This window comes from Centropristis striata, chromosome 20 (assembly GCF_030273125.1).
Source record: "Centropristis striata isolate RG_2023a ecotype Rhode Island chromosome 20, C.striata_1.0, whole genome shotgun sequence".
In the NCBI taxonomy this organism is placed as follows: Eukaryota; Metazoa; Chordata; class Actinopteri; order Perciformes; family Serranidae; genus Centropristis; species Centropristis striata.
In genome coordinates, this window is record NC_081536.1 from 20,738,687 (window position 1) to 20,761,137 (window position 22,451).

The following is a 22,451-nucleotide window of genomic DNA, read 5'->3' on the forward strand; positions in this document are numbered from 1 at the left end:
TTTCAGGTACGAAATGCACAGAGAACTTAAAAGAGGAGACCGTGGGAAATTGTTGCCATTGGATTATATGGGCATGTAATTGGGATGTGAGTATGAAAATAGTGTAATAAATGAAAGACTGTCATCTGTGGTAACAAAAAAGTTGTGCCCCCCCCCCCCCCCCCCCCCCCCCCCATCCTTGAGGGTGAAATGTGCAACTGCAGTATTTAAGGTGCATTCTAGAGATGAAAGGTCTATTAAAGGATATAAATAATACTGAAATTAATTTTAATTATATTTAAAAAATGAAAGATAAGAGATGAGGCTAAGACTTAAAAATTACCACCCACTTCTCTCTTCCTCTCTCTCTCTCTCTCTCTCTCTCACACACACACACACACACACACACACACGTATGCACAAACAGCCTTCAGGTTTAGTCAAAGTGCTGCCCACACAAAGGCCTCTTTGCATCTGTCTGCTGTGTGTGGGACGGCTTTTCAGACATTGCCTCATGTGTCAAACAATACACCTATGTGAATACATGTGAATGGTGAGTGAGCTTTAGGGTGAGAGACATCTCTAAAAAAAAAAAAATCTCACCGACTCTAAAACTAAGGTTCCCATGGCCTTGAAACATGTACTGTAAAAAAAAAAAAAAAGTTAAGGGGTTAACTTGGTTTTCCTGACCTACGTGGAAATTCTGTGAAATTTTCTAATGTCATACAGCAAAAGTTTGAGAAGAAGAAGGCATCTTTAGTAGTCCCATTAGTTGGATGTCTTGATTGTCACTTTTTACAGTTTTCAAATAAACTGATGTCATAAATCAAGGAGTGCATATCAGGGTGTATTTGTTTTTCCAGGATTTTTTTAATTACAGGATTACATAACAGTCTGAGAGAGACTTTGATGGGGAAAAAACAATAATTATGCAACATTTTTTATATGTATTTTTAGAAATGTCAAAATTTAAATAAAGCTTTTTATGCTACTGAAATAAAAGTTTTAGGAATTGTGTTGCTTTTAACGTTTTTCTCCAGTATTGGATATGCTGACAGTGTAAGAAACCTATAGATGTATTTGACATGTATGTTGCACTTAATTCTGAAACAAGTTGTAGTCATCCAGCATCTTTCAGTGGTTTCAGTACATGTGAGGTTGACTGCAACGCTGAGGACATCTCAGTATTTCAGTCTGAAACATTCTGTGTAGTGGTGGAAATGGAGTCAATCCAGGTTGCCGTGAGAAAATATTCATATTTATCTGTAGACTCAGATATAACTGATGCGTTTGCAGCTCTTTCCGCTCAGAAATGGGTATTTCTCAAGTTTGTGCGTGTATCATCCCACAAACTTCTTGCACAAATCCTGCAGACGTTTCTGAGTCAGCTGAAAGGAGTGTGTTATCATATTGTGCCAAATGAAATTATAATATCAAAGAGAGAACCTGGGTAACATTTTCTTTGAAGCTTTAAACTTGTGAATGGCTTGGCGCAGTGGACGCTTCAGCTCTGTAACAGGACATTATCAATGCCAGACCAAGGACAGAACAGGCCTGTTTTATGTCCAAATACTGTAAGATTAAACAGATATAGTTCTGTTAATTTATGGATGATGAGGATTTGATAAAGGTCTGTTCAATTGCATACAGAGAGTTGGAAGACAGAACAGTTCTAATGGAGGGCTTTGTTTGCATTTTGTATCGCTTCTTTTTTGGTGGCAGACTTTCAGTTTTCAGAGACTGATTTTAAACCTGCAACACCAAGTAAATGCCAGAATATTTATCTTGCTGGCAGCATAAAAAATCTTTCATTTAAAAACATTTAAATTAAAAAATATTAATATGCAAGACAGTTTATCTCTATACCCAATACTTCAATTTGGATAAGATAAGTCCTAAATTAATACATGGAAAGATGTATTTGCTTGTTAAAAAAACTGCATTTTAGGTCTTGATTCAAGGCTAAATGAGTTGTTAAAATGGGGATTTTTTTTCTTCTGCAGGGCTGAGGTGCAGGATTGAGAGTGTCTCGCCACAGGACTATTGGGCTGCTTTCCACCACAGTCACCCATCCTGACAGCTGATGGGGAAACCACCTCAGCAAAGCTCATCAGGTAGGAGTTTTTTCACTCATTTGAACTGTACTGGCAGCCTGATCTGTGCCATGTTGATGATATCAAACATGTTTATCTCACAGAATCGAACTTGTGTGTATCAGCTGTGAGAGCGCGTAGGTAAAGTGTTATATGGTTGCATGTCAGTGATAGTAATTGGGAAGGATTGGAAAGTTCCTGAACGTTTTAATCACGGGGAGTCCCTGACCTGCAGTGAATGCGGTTTAAAGCCTACGTGTTGTTACCTTATTCTGCTGCCTGCTCATTTCTAGCTCTCAGTCAGAAGTGTTCAACCCACAGTGACGACATTTCTCCAGCAAGAGCTTTGCTCAAGTTCTCTTTTTGTGGTAAATCTTCTGTTTTATTGATGAATATTGTAGGTCAGGATTATTTCAATTGTTCTATCAAGTATGTAACACTAGTTGGTTAATTTCTGGAATCCCTATGTTATAGAACGATCAATTGAGCTATAAAAAAAATTCTCAGTTCCTGTATGCAGGTTACAGCAGGTTGGTGCACATGACAGTTTATAGCAAATCTTTTGACAGCAGTGATTGCAAGACAACCGACCCAAATTTCTGATCACCCAAAAGCTCAACCCCCAAAACTCTGATCAAATTGTCAAACTAAAGGCAGTGCTGATCAAATATTACTGTCAGTGCATTGCCTGTTTCGCACCCCAGGTGTTTTCAGAAACATTGCTGCTCTGTAGAGCTTTAAAATGAGAACGTTTGTGTCCACCTGCCATGTTAAAAACAGTCAAGCCAAAAACCAAGCACCACCCAAAGGCTGGAGCAAACCCCCCTTCCCCGTATTTACTTTGGTATGTTTTTCTTTTTTCTTTTTTTTAAAACAGATTTATTGTACAGCAACCATTAGACTCCGGTGTGTCATTAGTTGTGTTTCCATCTATGAATTTCTCTGCACATTTTTTTTTACATTTGCTTGAGGTGGTTTTGTCTTTTTTTGAAAAATAGTTAATGCACTAAATGGGTGATATAAATGTTTGCTTTTTTTTCCAAATAAGTTCTGACGTAGCGAACATTTAAGTCACATGACTGATCAGCTGTTTCCACTTTGCCGGTCAGAACGAGCTAACATGACAGAACAATTACTAGTTGCCCAATTGAATCTTATTCCTGAAGACTTCTCTCCATTTTCTCTTGTGGTTGGCAAAAGTTTCTCTCTAGCTAAATCTTTACATCTTTACTGTTTACTGACGGATTAGCCTACAGCAATACATTACACTGCCATCTTCTGACCAAAGTACGCTTATGCAGCTTTGTTTATTTGCTCTAAACCAGTTGATGGAAATGTCCCTAATTGGCATTTTCTTTAATGTGACATTTCAAAATGTTGCTTCAAAATTCGCTTCACATGGCTGTTGTCAAATGGGAACGTGCCAGTATCAGGACCAGATTTATAGTGTGTGATTTTGACATTTTAAGGTAGTTAGAGTCACTCTTTATTAGGAGTAAAATGTTGTGACGTGTGTGTTGGCTCAGTGCTTCTTTGTTTTTGTCTTGTAATCTTGTAGAAGGATGTATTTATAACAGGATCAAGGAACATTTTAGCTTAGCCAAATTACAAAAAAGGAAAACATTTGGCACATGAAAGCACCTTGAGCTATTTTGATAGTTTTGGAAAAGCCCTATTTTTTTCTTAAGAGGCTTGTTATACACAATTTGCAAAGGTGCTTTCATGTAAAATTGTGCATTTATTGTTTTTTATGTGTAGCTGATTTCAGACAAGCAAAGCATCCAAATTACCGGCTTCTTAACACCAAACGTCCCCAAATCTCACACCTCATCCTCCCTCCTCTTCTCTCCTCCTGCAGCTATCCTCCCTCTGTATCCTACCTTTTACATTTTAAACCATCCTGTTGACTGTAATGCTGGCTGAATGACAGTGAGTGCAGCTGCAGCTTTTTCAGATTAATTAGCTAAAGTGGAGTCCATCCATTCATCACAAAGTCCTAATGATCAATAATATAAGTGTCATGGCGTCAGATAGGGGGGAAAAATGCTGGTGTCAACAGCAGAAGCTCATACGTCACTCTGTGTGTGTGTGTGTGTGTGTGTGTGTGTGTGTGTGTGTGTGTGTGTGTGTGTGTGTGTGTGTGTGTGTGTGTGTGTGTGTGTGTGTGTGTGTTGTGCATCACAGAGAGAGACTGCCTGGCAACAGAGCCAATGCCAAGGACCATAAAGCAGCTGATAGCAGCAGCTGACGAAGCATTTAGTGAAACTAAGGGTGGAGTGACATTGCATTTAGCAAGTAGAACTTCTATCAAAGTTACATATTGTCTTTAATGTAAGGGTTGCCAGATGTAAAAGAAGCATGTGTTTTCGATGTTTGCAGGCCTCATATAAACCATATTTCTCATTCTATAACTGATTATTGCCTCAGCTGAAGGTTCAGTGTTGTCACAGTAACCTCCAGTTTCTGCCGTTCTCTGATTTTACCGGTCACAACTTGAGCAAGAAGCTTGTGTGTTTAATTACGGCCGCTCATGCTGTGTGTGTGTGTGTCAGTTTGTTGGAACACTTGCAAGGACTACATGTCAAATGTAGGAGGATTGTTGGTACATTTTGTCTTACTCAAATTCGCAGCAATTATGGTGTTACTGCAGGCATGTAAACAAAGCCACTGAATCAAATTATTGCTTTCAGATGAAAATCTTGTTACTCAAAAATGCTGGCTTCAGTAAGTCTTGTGTCTGTTTGACCTTTAGGTATTTTGGAGTTTATGCAATTAGTTTTATTTTTCATCAGACCAGTTACTAACAACAGGTTACAGATTTTAGTCACAGAGAAAACAAATATGTGATATTTATTTATATACTGGTTCATTTACTAAAGTGACCTGTGACGGGTGAACAAAAAAAAAAGGGAATTTCCAGCTGTCCAATCTCACAAGGCTACCGACGATTGTTGGGTGTTGTTGTTTTTGTATTTCGTTGTTTTAGTTGGTTGTTGTAGAGTGTTGGTGTTGTAGGTCGTTGGTGTGGAAGTTGTTCTATGTTGTTTGTTGTTTTTGTAGGTTGTAGAGTGTTGTTGTTGTTGTTGAAGTTGTTCTATGTTGTTCATGCTGTAGGTTATTGTTGTTGTTTTAGTAGGTTATATGTTATAGTAGTTTGTTGTTGTGGGTTATAGAGTGTTGGTGTTGAAGTTGTTGTTGTTAGTGTTGTAGGTTGATGTTTATATTGCTGTGTTGAGTGTTGGTGTTGTAAGCCGTGTTGAAGTTGTTTTATGTTGTTGTTGTTGTTTCTTGTTGTAGTGTGTTGGTGTTGTTGGTGCTGTTGGTGCTTTAGTTGTTCTGTGATATTGTTGATATTGGTTGTTGTTGTCATAGTAAGCTGTAGTGTAAAAATCTTAACCATAATTTATGTATCAATTATCTTTAAGTAATAATCATTTTGTATGTGAATCACCCAGTGTTGAGGAGAATCAGCTTGTGTATGAGAGACTCAATAACCGTGCGTGCATGCGTGATGTCAGCAGCACGGGACCGGCAGTCATATTGTTGCCTAGTCGGCTGACCACAAGTTGGGATGCAAGGACACAACATGCCTACCGTTTGTTTTTGAAGATAAGGGAACACTGAGGTCTGATAGTTTTTTTGGACAGGGGAGAAGCCCTGTGTATATATAAAAAAAAAAGAAATATCAATGTGCCTTGAGCCAGTCCAGGCTGTGCTCAAGAGCTGATTTCTGAGGTCTCCTTGAAGAACACAATAAAGCTCTCACTTATGCAACTGAATTTGTTCGCCTTGTGATTTAAAAAAATAAAAAAGTGTGAGTGTTCTGTGTGGACTCTTTGACGTCCTAAAGAAGTGGATTTATTGTTAGCTGTTAGCTGCTGGAACAACATCTTGGACTCATTTGGACCAAGTCTAGGAAAATTTGTCACAACAAAGCAAGATCATGATCATTCCTTAACTTAAACCACTGGCACCCCTAGAAATTAATCATAGGGGTGGCCAGATGGGGCAAATTTTGGGGTGTCACACCAAAACCAAAAGTGATAACTGAATTTCAGGAATAGAAGAAAATATTCAACAATTTTAATTTTGCACGTGTGACCATGCCCTTTGTAGTTATAGTATAGGCTAGTTGAAAATTATGTCAATATGAGAGTTAAGGATTTGTGCACTTAAAGTATTTGGTTTCTTATTTTACAGTTAATTGTACCATATAAGGCTGTGCACATCAGGTAGTTGTTTTTGGGTTCCACAACAATCCTTTTTTTTTTTATTGTGTTATGTATCGGTATGTACATAACATTTAACAGTTTAAATATTTATTGTTCTCCAAACTTGCTAAGAACAAGCCAACCTACCTCTTGGCGGCGCCACTGACCTAAACTCAATGGTTATTATTATAACCATGACGATAAAGGCCCCCAATCTGCTATTTCCTGACCTGAATCTAGTCCTGCTTCTGCCTAAACGTAACCAAACTTGAACCATAGTGTTGTCACATCATGAAACAGGTTTATTTTTTCTGCCGATAGTGTCAGATAAAATGATTCGTGTCACTCTAAAATGCGGATACAAACTGTTTTTTGTTATTTACTCTGTGGGACTTGTTGATTTTTTTTGTATGGATGTAAACAAACATGTTGATAAATGAGCTGGGAGGCAAACGTTGTTTCCTTCAGACATAACCAGGCAAGCTGTTTCCTCTTTTTCTCAGTTTTTATGCTAAGCCAAACTATGAGGTTCTGACGGCATCTCCCCTGCAGCCTCATCGTTGTTTTGTGTGCACAGGGTGAAATATATATGAAATTTAAATAAATAATAACTATGATTAGGGTTTGTGGAAGATGGTTTTCATGTTATGCAAAATGAGTTTCCAGGACAGGACCGCCTTCCACATACTGCAGTGTAGTCCCCTGGGACCTTGAAGCTTTTGTCTGACAGGAACATGATTTTATTTTTGTATTTTTCTGTGTGTGCATCTGCGTGTTAATTGACTGCAAACTGAAAGTGCAGTGTTGTTTCCAGTCATCTTCCTTGTGCACAGTCTGGACACACACACACGCATGCATATCAAGCACAAAAGCAACAGATGTGAATTGTTCCTGTTAAAAGTCTAGTGCAAAAGAGCCTCTAGTCTGTGGCTTGTTTTGACAGCTGTGTATGTGTGTGTGTGTGTGTGCATATCACAGTTTGTAGTAAATGTCCCACCTCTCTCGTTCTGGTCTCAGGCCATTTTATCTCCACATCCATCTCCACAGTCAGCAAATAAGCTCCTTGTCCCGTGAATTATATATTTATATCAAATAAGAGCAGACTAAATGAGTCAAACAGACTAAATCACTCAGACTCTTAAGTTGTAAGTAAGTAAGTAAGTAAACTTTATTTACATAGCACCTTTCACAGACAGAAGTCACAAAGTGCTTCACATAAAAATCATACACATAACATAAAAATGTACAAGTTTTAAAAGACCAAAACAACAGCAATTTAAACAACCATAGCAGTCCCTAACCCTAACCCTAAGCCACAGCTTCACATTTTTTCAAATGTATCTTAATGCACAAGTGCTGTGCCTCAATTGGGACACTTCTGTAAGTACACTGTGTATATACTAGTGTGAAAATATCAATAGGAGACCGGGGTTCCTGTCCCAGTGTGAAACAAAAATAGATGATGTTATTAGAAGTAACGTGACTTCATGTAATAATAATTATGTGCAGTTGTTTTACTACTTTTTAAAGTATTTTTTTACGCTTTCAACGTTAGAATCGTAAACCAAACAAAATAGCAATCTTTTCAGGGCCTAAACCTAACAAAAGTGAAAGTAAAATTAAACAGCATGCCGCCACTGAATGCACAGAAAACCTATTGTACCCATTTTAATAGGCAGATAAACCTACTAGAAGGTAGAATAGGGCTGTACTGTGTATTTAGCAGATACATATTAAACGAGGCAACAGCAGAGGAACTGCGTAACAATAACAGTACAGGCATGAAGCACACAGGCTGTTTTCGGACCATGTTAAATGTTCTGTGTGGTTTCTCTGTGCTGTTGTCGGCGGCTTTTACTTGCTTTGATCACAAAAGTTCAGTAAGTGAGTTTTAAATGTTGATTTGTTTTCTTGGTGTCATGCTGCAGGCATGAACACTAAACAAAGTGTTAGTGTGATCTGTGAGCTTTTGATCTTGATCTTGAAATTAGTTATACTGCTGCAGCTTTTTTATTACAAACAAGTCACAAACTCACGTGTGTGTCTCCTTGTACACTCTGGAGTCAACATAGATATTTAATTAATAATAATATTGAAAAATACATGACTAATTGATTTACTTTACCTTTACCCTCATTTTTTCAGTTATGTAATTTAACTAATTACTATAAAACTGTATCATTGTAGGCTTTTACTATGGAAATGCTTGTTTTAAAGAAACACAAGAGAAATATCTTAATGTACAAATAAAAACAAACAAAACATACAGTCAATTGCCAGTTTATTAGGTACAACGAACTACAACTAAAACAATACAACAGTCCTGCAGTATTTTTTATACAACCCTAATCTAATCTTAATTCTCTAATCCATTGTAATATAAATTTATTTAAACTGAACTGTATAAAGACTTTGTATTATACACTATACATTTTATGCATTCTGGGTTTTTTTGCGACACGGGTGTAGCTGCTCCACAAATCACGACCTCCAAAATGACCATAAATTAAATCAACATGTCTCTTAAACAGTTTCAAGGAAAACAAAACATTTTAATCGTTATGCAATAGGATTTATCACATTAGTTTTAGCTAGATGTACTTAATAAATTGGCAGTCAAGGGTTTTTTGTATGTAGCTCATCCACAATCACAGTAACATTTAGTTTAGTTTGATGAATCAGATCCTGTTTAAAGGAGGATTGTCAGGACTTTGACTTGCACAACTCCCTCGCCTTCACCTTTGATCTGCAGCCAATACATACAGCCAGTGCTAAGTACTCTTAAACCCGATGCAGGTTTCCACTCTATCAAAAAGGAACGACAAGACAAAACACCTACTCATCCATCAGACTGGTTAATCTCCTTTCACCAGTAATGAATAGACTGATGTATTAAGTGGCGAAATCCCATGGCGTGTCCCCTGATCTCCAACCCAAATGCAATTTGTACTCACACTTTTAATGGCTGCGCAGAAGTGACGGCGTGTCAGATAGGAGCTTCAATTTGCATGCTAGCATTGCATTGAATGTATCTGATAGAGTGAAAGGAGTGGCTTGTAAAGGCTGAAGTAAAATAAACAGGGGTGCACATGACTTTTTTGGTCTAGTTCTCAAAGGAGCACCTAAAGATGGTTGGTACTCACCCTTTGCTTGTAGGACAACTTGCGCGGTACAGTTGTCCTACAAGCAGTCGTCATCACTCCCCTCCATACTGCTCTCCTCACTAGCTTTCTCTCTTTCAAACATGGTAGATGATGATGTAGGCCTAGTTCTTTTTCCCTGGTTGAGCCTGCGATTAGCTGTTTGCATCCATAAGTCAACAGCTGGCTTTGGGTCAAAGGTCTCTGTTGTCGTCTTTGACAAGTGGATGTGCATCAGAGATAAGAGGCGAGAGTCTGACAGGCAGGATCTGTACTTATTACATTGAAATACTCTCTCACATGCAGCACTGCTCAAGGGCAGTGTAGAGGACAAAAGAAGGACTTTCTGAATGTTGGAGGAACTATACAGATTGCTTGTCTTTACTATGTTGACCAAGTCATACACAGAGGAGGCCAAACGTTTTCCTGCTTGCTTTAAACACATTCATTCTCCTACAGTGGATTCTTTGTCAACAAACAAGCTCAGGGCAGCACGATTATGGCCAAAATGATGATTATTTTTGATCAATATTGAGATCACGATTAATTATCACGATGATTTGTTGATTTAACAAAAACTAATTTTATTGTCATAATTATAATTGTCTTCAGATCCATATTGTCCTATAGTCTTTTAAGTGTTAAGTGTTTAATGTACAAATATGTGCATCAAAACAAAATTGGTCTTATTGACCATATTGCATCTCCTTTAAGAATAAATACAAATAAATTAAACAATAATACGTATATGACTTGTTCTTTCTTTTGTGTGACTTGCCTTGACCTCGAAATGCTTCCACACACCGGATGACGATCCGATTCTCGGGACCAGCCCCTCGGCCTCGGCTTTTTACGCGCTTCAAACAGGATTCCATTCTAACCAATGTGTCAATCACTGGAAACGCGAGACACGCGTCTCACAAATATTCCACTGTTTGTGTTTTGAACTTATTAACCAGCCTGCCTGTGCTCCTGTTTCATTACACGTAGATTCCCCTCGCTCGCAACCATTGGGCGGAGGATTAAAATCAATCAATCAATATATACATTGATGATTTTGATGTCCGAAAAGCATGTGTGCGAATCTGTGTGATACGTATGATCAGCCACTTATAACTTATTTTGACCACGCAGACACACCAGTTATGTGCACATCTGAATATATCAGATTGCAGACAAGTGAGGAAAAACAATCACATGAACCTCCAAGTTGTAATTCTTTTCAACAAAGATCCCTAATTAAATCCACCTCTGTGTAAACTCAGAGATGACATGTTGTTGCGACAAGCTTTTAAAGCATCCTGTCACTTTTTCTCCTTGATAAATATACTGCTCAGTTTCCCCAAGAGAGCTAAATGCAGATCCACTTTATCAGGCAGCAAAGACAAAGCACAGAGTCATCCATCAGACTGGTTAATCTGGTCCTGTCCCTCCAGTAAATTATTCATCATAGTTATACGTCTTTGTCCTGACTGAAAAAGATCACTAGAGTAAATGGGCGACCCTGTTTAATCCCTTTTTTCTTGACTGTCACACGGTTGTTTACCGAGAAGATGGTTGTGGTTAGTCTAATGTTGCAGTTGTTTCTCAGCTGAAGATTTTGAGCTTTTGGGCCTTTGGGTTTGTCAAAAATCACTGGTAGTATTTCAGAATTTCTGAAAAATGTACTTCATGTTCTGAGAATCTGACTTACTGCAGACACGCTGTTGTTGACACAGTAATATCTAATATACTTGTAGTGAAATTGACTCTGAGCGTGACTGAAACATCTTTTGACAGCAATATGTGGAGTCTGAAACTAAGTGGTGCTCCACTTAAAAAGGGCAACAGACTAATTCATCTCCTCGGCTCTTAACAGAATGATTAACAGCATCAGTGAAGGTGAGAAATCTCACACCGTCTGGCCTGTGCATGCTGTAATGGAGAGAGGCCAGGTTATAAATGGAAGACTGTAATTTATCTTTTCCGTACTTCTTTTCAAGGTCCTTAATCACAGTGTCCATGTCTGGGTCTTTAAGACATTCATCCTCAGGAGGAGAGCCTGTCAGTCAGACAACTAGAGAGATTTGTCTTAATAATGATAGCTGTGTGTATGAGTATGTATTGTTTATTTACAGATGATAACTCGGTCTCATCTTCATCTTATCAAGTATGTGATTGTTTTTGAGCCATTTAATCCTGGTTTTCTCAAAATATGTGAAAGAAACTGCTGCTATGGAAACCAAAAAATCAGTTTATAGGAAGAAAGACATTAAACACTCAATAATTGACAAACATTGTTTGATTAGATGAACATTTATTAGTGTATTTTTACAGACTTAAATAGAAATTTCAATATAGACTATTAAATGAGTTGTACATAAAGAAAATAGTCGCAACTAGAAATGAAATGTGCATTTAAAATGATGCAGCCTTTGTATGAGTTGCATGCATATGTTTGGCTTAGTTTAAAGATAGTTTATAATAAAATAAACAACACAAGATGAGGGGAATATTCTAGATAAGTGCAAAATGAAAACACATGTTGAACAATGTTTGTGTAGGAGTATTTCCTGTATTCAGATTGAGCCGAGGCGCTCTGTGGACAGGGACACATGCAGGCACAGAAAATCACAAGAAAACTCCAAGGCACTCTCCATTAAGTAATTAAAGTGATATTTGACTTGAAAATAAACTGACATGTTTCTGCATCACCCCTTTTTGATGCTGAAAAGGTTCTCAGGGTTTGTTTGAGGTCTAATATGACTGTGAGCAGTTACAATAAAGGCATTTCAATTGTTTAAAACGAGAGTGCCTTGGAGTTTTCTTGCCGTTTTATCCACAGTCAAAACATCTCACTTGTGTTGTCTTACGCTACAGTTGGTATAAACTCTCCGGAGAATCGTCTAAAAGCCTGAAGAATAACTGTCTGCAAACAGCTTTCTGCCTCATCTTTTCCAGTGATGCACAAAGCTCTGGGGAGGAGGTCCTTTTGTCTGTTGTAAAGCCAAAAGTGCGAGTTGCTTTTTTTTAATACCGGCGAGGCAAAGCTTCAAAGTACTTTGCTTTAATCGTTTTGGACTGGGCAGACGGGTCCATCATGACTAAACAAAGCGTGGTCAAATCAAAGTGACCCTAATTATTTGACTTTAACGTCAATCTGACGTTGTAAATTATGTTTATTAAAGTACGGTTTCAGGAATTTTAATTGAACCTGGCCCTGCTTAACTTTGCTCTATTAATCAAAATACACATTTAAATTCAGCACATTTAAATTCGGAACATTTGGCTTATGTCCAATATATGAAACCAATCAATAAAAAGTAAATAAAAGAGTTGGATGTGCAACATTAAGGCTAAGTAAGGCTCTCGTTTAGATTATTTTTATATATTCAGAATAATATCTTAAGTTTATTGTGTGTTGCTTCTGATACAGAGGTGTTGAGGCTGAATGGTCAGCGTAAAGGAAGCTCCTTAATCTGCCATGTTTTTTAAACATTGATTTTACCCACAACAGATAAAGTAAATACAGGTATTATGACCTTTGATAAAATATTAGACAGTATAAATGCCATTAGAGAAATTATATATATATATATATATATATATATATATATATATATATATATATATATATACTTTCTCTAATGGCATTTATACTGTCTGATATTTTATCAAAGGTCATAATACCTGTATTTACTTATTTACTTATTTATATATATATATATATATATATATATATATATATTATGTTCTATTTACAAATAAATAGAACATAATTTATATATTATGTTCTATTTATTTGTTCATATGTCATTAAATTGTTGTTAAATTTAGCTTATAACTTATATTTATAATTATCAATTTGAACATAAATTAAACAGTCTTTCTTCAATTTAATATGCCAAAAAGGATTAGCAAACTATCACATTCTGTTTTATTTACGTTTTAGACATGTCCCTACTTTAGTTCAATTTTCAAGGAAAAATGTACTTAAATATGTTCCACAGTTGTTCCAGGCCAGATGTTAAAAGGCAACTAAAAATAGAAAAGAAAAAAAAAAGTTAAATCAGCACAATTGATTAATTCACCAATTAATGCCACAATATAACACGTAACACAATGGATTAGCAGACAAAAATGGAGGCTGGTGACTAGCTGTAATAGTTTCTCTTATTGTTAAACTTCCATCAGCTACCAACATGTTGAAGGAAAAAGAAATGCAATCCTGGTTTAATAAGCGCGGGAAGATCATCTCTGGATTGTGACTTAGTGTGTATTTTTAGTCAAAATCATAGCCTGACATTTCCTTTCCTTGTTTACGTCAATTCTGCCTTGTAGTGTGTGTGTGTGTGTGTGTGTGTGTGTGTGTGTGTGTGTGTGTGTGTGTGTGTGTGTGTGTGTGTGTGTGTGTGTGTGTGTGTGTGTGTGTGTGTGTGTGTGTGTGTGTGTGTGTGTGTGTGTGTGTGTGTGTGTGTGTGTGTGTGTGTGTGTGTGTCAACAGTCTGATCCAGAAACTGGACAGAAAGTCCGGCAGAGAAGCAGGAAGCTGCAAAGACACTGAACATTGTACACAAACAGATGTTTATCAAATACAAGCGTAGTGAAGAAATAACAGATTTGCCAAGATGATTTTTGTCTAGCATTTGTTTGTAATGCCAGTAAGGAAGTGTGAAGTCTATGTCTATAAATAGATAAAGAGAAGTCTTCTAAAGCTGAGAATTTCACAGGGCACACATTTTGTGTAGAAAGGACTGTTGAGACTGATATATTGATATTAGTAAATCATGTAGATTAAGAAGAATGGTTGGGTAGTGTAGGTGCTGAAGGCATTATGCAGTTTATGATCTTATAATTCATGGATTGTCACTCTAATCCATATTCCACTATTCTGGGAGGGCATTATTGTTCGGGCATATTTGAGCTAATTAAATATTGAGATGTTTTGACCTGTAAAAAGTTTAGAGTGCAATGTGGCGTTGTTCCTCTGACTGGTGACTCTGTCCTCCCCGTCTCTGTGTCCCCCTCGCTTAGAGACACCTTCGTCCAGTTTTAACTGTCTCATTACTCCAGGATGCTTGGGGAAGCGGCTGGGATTAGCATGGGTTAGCATTTATGTAGACAATTAACCACACAGCTGTTAGATTTATGCCTGGATAAAATGCTTTGTTAGTTTCACTTTTTCACCTCTAATAAAGTGCAGCACAAGGCCGCTTCTCTAAACTTTGAATGAGATCTTACCATATCAGCAGAGTAGTAATACTGTATGCACAGAAAGACTACACAGTATGTTTGTTTTCATTACTTTATTCTCATAATATTATGACTATCCATCCTCAAAATCTCAGAACAAAGATATGTGGGATATATTTTCAATATGTTTTGAAGCTAAGCAGAAATCTTGCAGAAACACATGTGAGCCATTAAAAGCTGCAGTATTTGATCCTGGAGTAAGATCATTAATCTCATTCCCCGGTCATCAAATACTGACGCTTTGTGTTGGTGTTACATCTATAACATCAACCCAAAGCTTCAGTGTTTGACCACCTGGGCATGACACTATAAAGTCACATTTTACACCTTTTAAAGGGTTTATAAATTATTTTAATTAAATGCACAAAAATGAGTACCACATGCACATTTAAAGAGGTAACTTATCCAAATAAAAGATAATACCTACATGTGTTTTGACTTGGCAGAGAAAAGTTGATCGAAAGGAGAATAAATATTTCACCTGTTTTCCTTTAGAGACATTTCCACACTCTGATGTGTTCCCACCGAATGATGATGAAGCAAAATATGCCATTGCTCTAATCATGAATCTAAATTAAGAAAGGATTTAGGAAAGTTAATGACTTTGCTTGTTTATTTTTTATTTTGGATGCTGGTCTAAATAGGCAAACTTACAAAGTAAAGAGAAGAGGGAACAGCAGTAATGTGCATGATATAAATAATAGGCTATTAAATGCAGCTAATTAATACCAGAATATTATAGAAAATTATAAAATTGTAGAGCGGGTCATTGTTTAATATCCTGTCATTAACATGATGCACCCTGCACTATTTTTAATGCAAAGTTATGTTAAATATTGTAACACAATCTGAGGAAGCTCGATAGATTGGAGTCCAGTTTTTGTTCCGCTCGTTTTTAGGGAATTTAAATGTTTTCTTCTTTGCAAAAAGCATGTTTTTATTTGTGGGCAATAAAAGCTGAGTTTATTGGATTGTGTGCTGTTCCAGATTGTTGTATTTTATTTGCTCAGTCAGCCTATAAGACAATTAATGATGCCCTACCTGAATACACTTAATACAATGTGTCAACTATATTTTTTCAAAATGTTATTTTGCAGCATTTACGGTCATTCTCTGTGGTCATTTGTGTTATTTCCCTGCATCCTTACAATGTTTTTCTCTCGTTGTGTTCCAGTTGATGTTGCTGAGTCACTTTGGGGTCATGACATCATCATCATGAAATGGGGCGGCTGGTGAGCGGCGACCACAGGCAGGGACGGAGGAGTCTGTGCTATGTGTCGTGGTTTTCAGCTGCTGGTTTTTGGCAAAAGGAAATGTGCTGTGGAGTTGCCTCAGGGAATAATTTACTCGAATATACAAATTCAAGAGGTCTGACGGGGCAGTAAGTAGGATTTTTATTGTCACATTGCACCAAATGACCATAAAACACCTGCAGGAGGTTGATGGTGGTGTTAATAGTCCAGGTGCTGAGGTTTCTTTGGTTTTCTAAACACTTTCCGGCTTGTGGGATGTTTTGAAGCAAAATCTCCACACCCAGTAAACGTCCTGCTTATATCCCAGCTGGTGGGAACACAGAAGACTCACTAATATCTTTATTTATACATCATGAGCTACGAAATCTACAATCTACAAAAATCAGTTGATTACAGGTTTCCTTAGACTTTCAATAACCAGGACAAAAACTAATTAACTGTACTATAGTTTTATTAAGTGTAAAGACTATATTTTTTACAATGATGAACCGTTTTTGAATTTTTTCTTGTAATAGAGAGTTAGGGATGAATTGATAACAATAATAACTGACATATAAATGGAAGTTCTATCTATGCTTACAGGTTTTCTCCTACAGACTTTTTTCACAGCAGGAAGAGCACAAGTGAAATTCATAACATTAACGATGGCTCAGATCCATTAAGTGTCACAGCATGCACCACGCCAGGCCTCACCTCAGTGAAATGCAGCTCTCATTAATGTACAGGTTGGAGGTTGGGTTGATGGGTTGAACAAGCGGTGGACTTTCACCCAAGGGAGCGGGGTTCGTGGCCCTTGTGATATCAAAAGTAAACCATTTTTAACTTAAGTTACATCCTTTACGTAAGTTAAGTTACGTGAATCACGTTTTTGAACATAACTTGTGGCAGTCACGTGATCCTTGTAACTACTTCATTTCCGGCATTTATGTACATTTATTAACTGTTAAAACTGTCTTTGATAACGCCTACCAGAAATGTTTGGCCCTAAACCTTTAGGTCAGTGTTTTCAAACATAAATTCACAGAAACTTCAGCCTTTTTTTTTTTTTACAACCGCGAACCGTACGTGTGTGCTATTTTTAGAACGCGAGCCGCAATACGTGCCTATGTGCCGTAATTTGTGGTACCGACACACGACCTCTTCTGCCATTTATGTTGGAGAACTTGTTGGAGTGCACCTGTGCTTTATCTATGCTCACATGCCAAAGGGTCTATTGTTCTCCTAGAACCAAACCGTTTCCCTGCCCAATGATAAGCTTTTAACCTTTCAGCTTGACAAGGTTTTGAAAAATGTGATAGGTAAATTTTCTTATCTCCTAATTCATTATTGGTCTTTAAACAGCCCTGAAATGCAGAAACACCAGGGGTATTTTTTTTTTAGGCATCCTGTGTTTTTCTTCTCTGTATGTTGTAGTTAATGCACACTGTCTGTATCTTAATCATCAAATAAATAAATTAGTAAATTAAACCCAGCTCTTGTTTTGGTATTTTTCATATAAAACAGGTTTCGGTCATGAAATGCACATAATGAGCATCACATGCAGAACACAATGATCGGTTAAATTCATTATCACATAAGTTAGGGCTACAACTAACAATTATTATCAAATTGAAAGTTATTCTTTCTGGGGATTATCTTGTTTCAGCTCGCATAATTTGAATTAGATAATTATTTGCATTGCCACCTAATCGCTACTTTTTATTAGTTAATTAATTCTTGTAAATAAGCAGATTATGCAAACTAGTTGGTTAAAACTTCAGCTTTTAGCATGATGGCTTTTTCAAAGTGGCACAATTGGACAGATTCATGTGATTCTAGCAGGTGGATCGAAAAGTGTCACTACATTTAACGTTGTTTTCTGATATTTAAGTAATTTGAGGAAATGTTTATTGATAGGATTTCCAGCCTATAACAATTAATTTTATTTGAATGACGGTTTTCCAAGTAATTAACCTGTTGATCATTAAGCTCCTGGCTTAGTGTACCTGCCAAGTAACACTAATGTTTTAAAACTATCAAGATGTCGTCATTTACGTCATGAGTGAGATTCAGACCCTCGGGCCGTTACAACCACATTGTAAAATGCGGTTTTCTGTTAGAACACGCATCATCACTGAAAGGTCAAACCTTCCACAAACATTTTCTGTTTGACCTGAGATTAACTGATGTTTCTTTTTTCACCTAAAGCCTCAAAGTGAAAAAATATCAAAGATGTTTTTTGCCCACACTAATGCAGATTTATAAATGTATAAACTGTTAAAAAATATTTGCCTTCAAACCATGTAAAACTTAAATTTTGAAAACTGCACCTATAACGACACATTTTACAGTTATTTAATCCATTTTAGAGACAACACAAAATTACCTTGAAATAAAAAATTATGAAAGCTGCTCAACAGCTTTTAAAAAACTAAATACGAGTGATAAACACCCAAACTAATCTGAACCACAGCCTTTTACACACACAGGAAGGGGATAAACAGGAGGACACACAATACAACCGTAGTTTGAAGCACACTCACCTACACAGAAATGTAAGTCAGTGCAAAATTTCTAAAACAAACTCAAAAAACCCTTGAGAGTAAATGTACTTAGTTAGTGTCCTCCCCTGCTGACGAGCGGCCTCCAGATAATTTGAGTTTGAGAAATCTGATTAAGTCACTCTTCGGTGCTTTTTATTTTATTTAAGGCATTATACTGTAATCACAAAATCTCTAAGAGAAGAGATTAAGACTGATAAAAATGCTGACTTAAAAAAGGAAGAAAGGCATATGGTGTGTGTGTGTGTTGGTGTCTGAAAGAGAGTGTGTGAACTAAGAAGACGAGGACAAAGACCGAACAGGAAAGTGCGTGTGAAAGAGAGCAAGACGGAGTGAGTCAGGGAGAGAGAGAAAGAGGAGGAGAGATATATTTGTCTGCCTATAAAGCCTGTCAAGTAAAGTTTAGCAGAAGTGAATCTGACTGGAAGAAACTGATGACAATATGCCAATAAAACGTCTCAGACTGGAAGCTGGAAGCTGCCTGCTGCTGCTGGTGTTTTTGAAGGAGAACAACTAAAGGACAGTTCATGTTTTGTGAAGTGCATTCAGGGCACGTTCACATGCACGTTTGGTGCGACTGGAAGTCCGAGGATAATTTACTCAAGCTTAACATTAAACGCTGAACTCTTTGATTTCCACAGAATCCGCAAAGTGACAACAGAAACTGCTCTCTACTTCATTCGTCATTAAAAATCTTGATTGAATTGTAAGAAATCAAATTGCACAAAAAAAGTTGTGGGTGTTCTCTTTTAAATAGACACTAGATTAATGTAGTTAATGTTTTTTTGTGTTTTTTTTGCAATTTAATATGGGGAGAAATAATTGGAGTCAAGGTGTTTGTGCTAAGATAAATACATTTAGCTACACAATTTTTTTTTGCAATTTAACAACAGTATATCATTTTAGATCCATATCTTGGTTCAAATTTTAAAACAGGTTTTTAAATCATTAGAGGGAATTTTCATGTCATTAGGATTCAGGCCAGTATTTCGACGATAACCAGAAATTCATTAAATGCTGATTGTCTTATATATATATATTTTTAGCTTAGTAGGAGCTAAAATTATTCTTCTTTCGTGCAAACCTGCATTGGTATGAAGAGGAAGTGTATTTGATGATCTGCGACTTCTGACCACACCCAGCAGAGGTGCTACAGACTTTAGTACCAGGTTAAAAAGAGTCTCACTGCCCTCTCTAGCTGGATATTATATCTAGCTAATATACTATATGGTACAATATGGTATAGACAGCAGCTGGTTAACTTATAGACATAAACATAAAGATTGACAACAAGGGAAAGAGCTTAAGAGGTTAGATAAGGTTATACATTTAAACTAACAAGGTTTAGTAATCAAGTCTGTTTTCTCCACAGTTATACAATATTCAACTAAAGTATAGGGCTTTGTGCTTTTTTTTTATCAAATATCTAAAAATAAGTGGAAATATTTCACATTTTGTTTCATATTCTTTATTCTTAAGTATTCGGGCTCAGGAAAAGGTGATTATTTTATTAAGCATGAAAATGCAAAATAAACAAACATTCAGCATGAAAACAAAACCTTGGGTGCCCCCAGTAAATTCTGACATTTTCTAGTCTATCAGATGTAATTGTACCCACTAATGTCATTAAGTGAGTCAACAGTTTTGGCAGCTTGGGGCTGTTCTCCAGCTTTGAAGGGCAGACTGGTACAATATGTCTTTCTGTGGTTTTGGGGTTTGATCTGATGGACTAAACAGATTATATGTGACAGACAAGGGCTGAAACTACAAAACAAGAATTTTGACATTTTCATCATCAGGTCAGATGAGGACATACATCAAGAGCTGTGTGAATGTCAGCACACAGCTCTTTCAGTGCACATCTATTCTACAAACACAACGTGTAGTAATCTGCTGATTTATACTACAGTATAAATACGTTTCACCCACTTTGGGTCCATTCTGCCTTTTTATCTACCCTCATTGTCAGGTTGATTTTTACTTTTGCTTATGACTAAATACCTGCAGAACTAATAAGATTATGCAAATGTTTGCATTTCGACAGACTTAACTGGTAAACATTAAACCTGCTGAAAGGGACAGTTCATCCCAGATCAAACATACATTTTTTTTTCTTCTTACCTGTAGCGCTATTTGTCAGTCTAGATTGTTTTGGTGTGAGTTGTTGGAGATATTGACTCTTTAATATCATGGAACCATAAGGTGCTTAAAAAACAGTGACGTCTTTTTACAGAAGTTATAACTCTGTTACTCAAGATAATCCATAGATCTTGTTGTGAGCAGTTTTATGTAGGAACTACTTTCTTTCTAGAACAGTTCCTACACAAAATGCTCACAAAAAAGATCTGTAGATTGTCATGTCATGATTTCTGAAAAGAGAAGTTTTGTGCCATCTAATTCCATTATATTCAAGAGCCAATATCGCAAACACTACAAAAAAACTATTAAAAAAAGATGATAGACAGCATTATGGGAGAAAAAACATGCCTGGAATAAGATATCATCACAGTGTAGTTTTAGCAGTGAGAATAAAACTTACTTCAAATACTGTGCATACTTAAGTTTAACTTGCAGCGACTTTAAATTTCAGCTCAAGGTTAAAAGGGTTTTTTTAAAAACAAAAACAAATGATAAGTTAATTGTCTCTAAAGTTAGTACTTATTTTGTTTTTCTAGTATCTTTCTGGAGCTGTTTCACCACCAACCACAATGTATTTTTACTATATTCCAGCTGAGAAGCCTCTCTATTCCATTTGTGCATTGCATTATGGGAAATTGGTATCAATAAAAATTAAAATACTTATTTTTTTAGATAAGAATCAGTCTGCAGTATGGATTTGGGATGCAAATTCTAATATATAAAAGGTTTGGTACATTTTTGTTGAACTTGTTTTTCACCACCAGTCCAGGCGCAGCACAGACAGGCAGGTAGATGATCCAGGTGAGGCTACTGTAACATAATTCCCTGATAACAGTGAGTCACTCTTGTGTTCTTGCTGCAGACGTCAGACGATAAGGGGAGTGTAAACAGATATTCATCAAGATGTGCTTCACGTGTGCTCTGGCACCTCGACGTCTCAGCATGTGCAAATGTTTTCTTTGATGTCATGACTCACTTAAACTGCCTCTTTGTTTCCTGAAAAACTTCACAGTAATAAGCTCATTTAATAAAATCATGTTCCAACAACAGGATGATGCTATTTTGTTGGACCTGTTTTTTTTTTATTATTCTATTATTATTTATTATTATTCCACCTGTTTGCTGCAGACTTGTCACCTCTGCAGTGCTGGGTAAATATTTATTGGTCTAACTTCTCTAACTTCAAAGTTGGATTATTATAAGTTTCTAGAAACGTATTTATTAATAGTCAGTAAATTATTGATACTACTGATACCAGGTCTTGATTTGATTCAATGAACACAAAAAAAGGATATGTCAAACATGTTGACAGAAGTTAGTCTCAAGTCCTAAACAGGTTACAACGCTCTAATCTCCTAATGAAATGTAATTTTAAAAGTTATGTTTCTTTGTTCAAAAAAGTTTGTTACAAGTGTGACTTAACTTAATCATTTAAAAATAAAATAAAATGAAAATGTTTGTTATTTATCATTTAAAAAGTCTGTCTTTTGTTTTTACATGAATGTGATTAAATATATAACAGAAAATATATCACTCAGTGGTAATAAATATTCATTTAACTCCTAAAACATGACAGTACAGTAGCTGCCTTAACTATAAAAAGTACATTGATCAGTATCAGTGATTCTGGCTTTGGTGCTTTATGGTGACGTTCATTTACAAAATAGCAAAAAGACCAACTTCTGCTTTCTGTTATTATGGAGAATAGTTTTGAAATAATGAGGTGTTGAGTCCCAGCTTCCCTAGAAAAATTTTGACAGACAGGAGTGATTTTCTCAATAATTTGGATGTATTTATTGTCAGCAGTTCAGATTTGTTGTTTATACATTTGATAAAAGTTTCTCAACTTGTCAGACGACAGTAA

The 22,451-nt window shown here is 36.5% G+C and overlaps 1 long non-coding RNA gene across 3 annotated transcripts in view; it reads left to right on the top strand.

Annotated features, from left to right (window-relative positions):
* LOC131993356 (uncharacterized) overlaps positions 1-17,379 on the top strand; it is an 83,157-nt gene extending 65,778 nt beyond the window's left edge. For all 3 annotated transcript variants that reach the window (XR_009396307.1, XR_009396306.1, XR_009396308.1), the window contains 2 exons: positions 1,983-2,093; positions 15,830-17,379. This is a non-coding gene — a long non-coding RNA (uncharacterized LOC131993356). The remainder of the gene's footprint in view (positions 1-1,982; positions 2,094-15,829) is intronic.
* Positions 17,380-22,451: the final 5,072 nt, after the last annotated feature.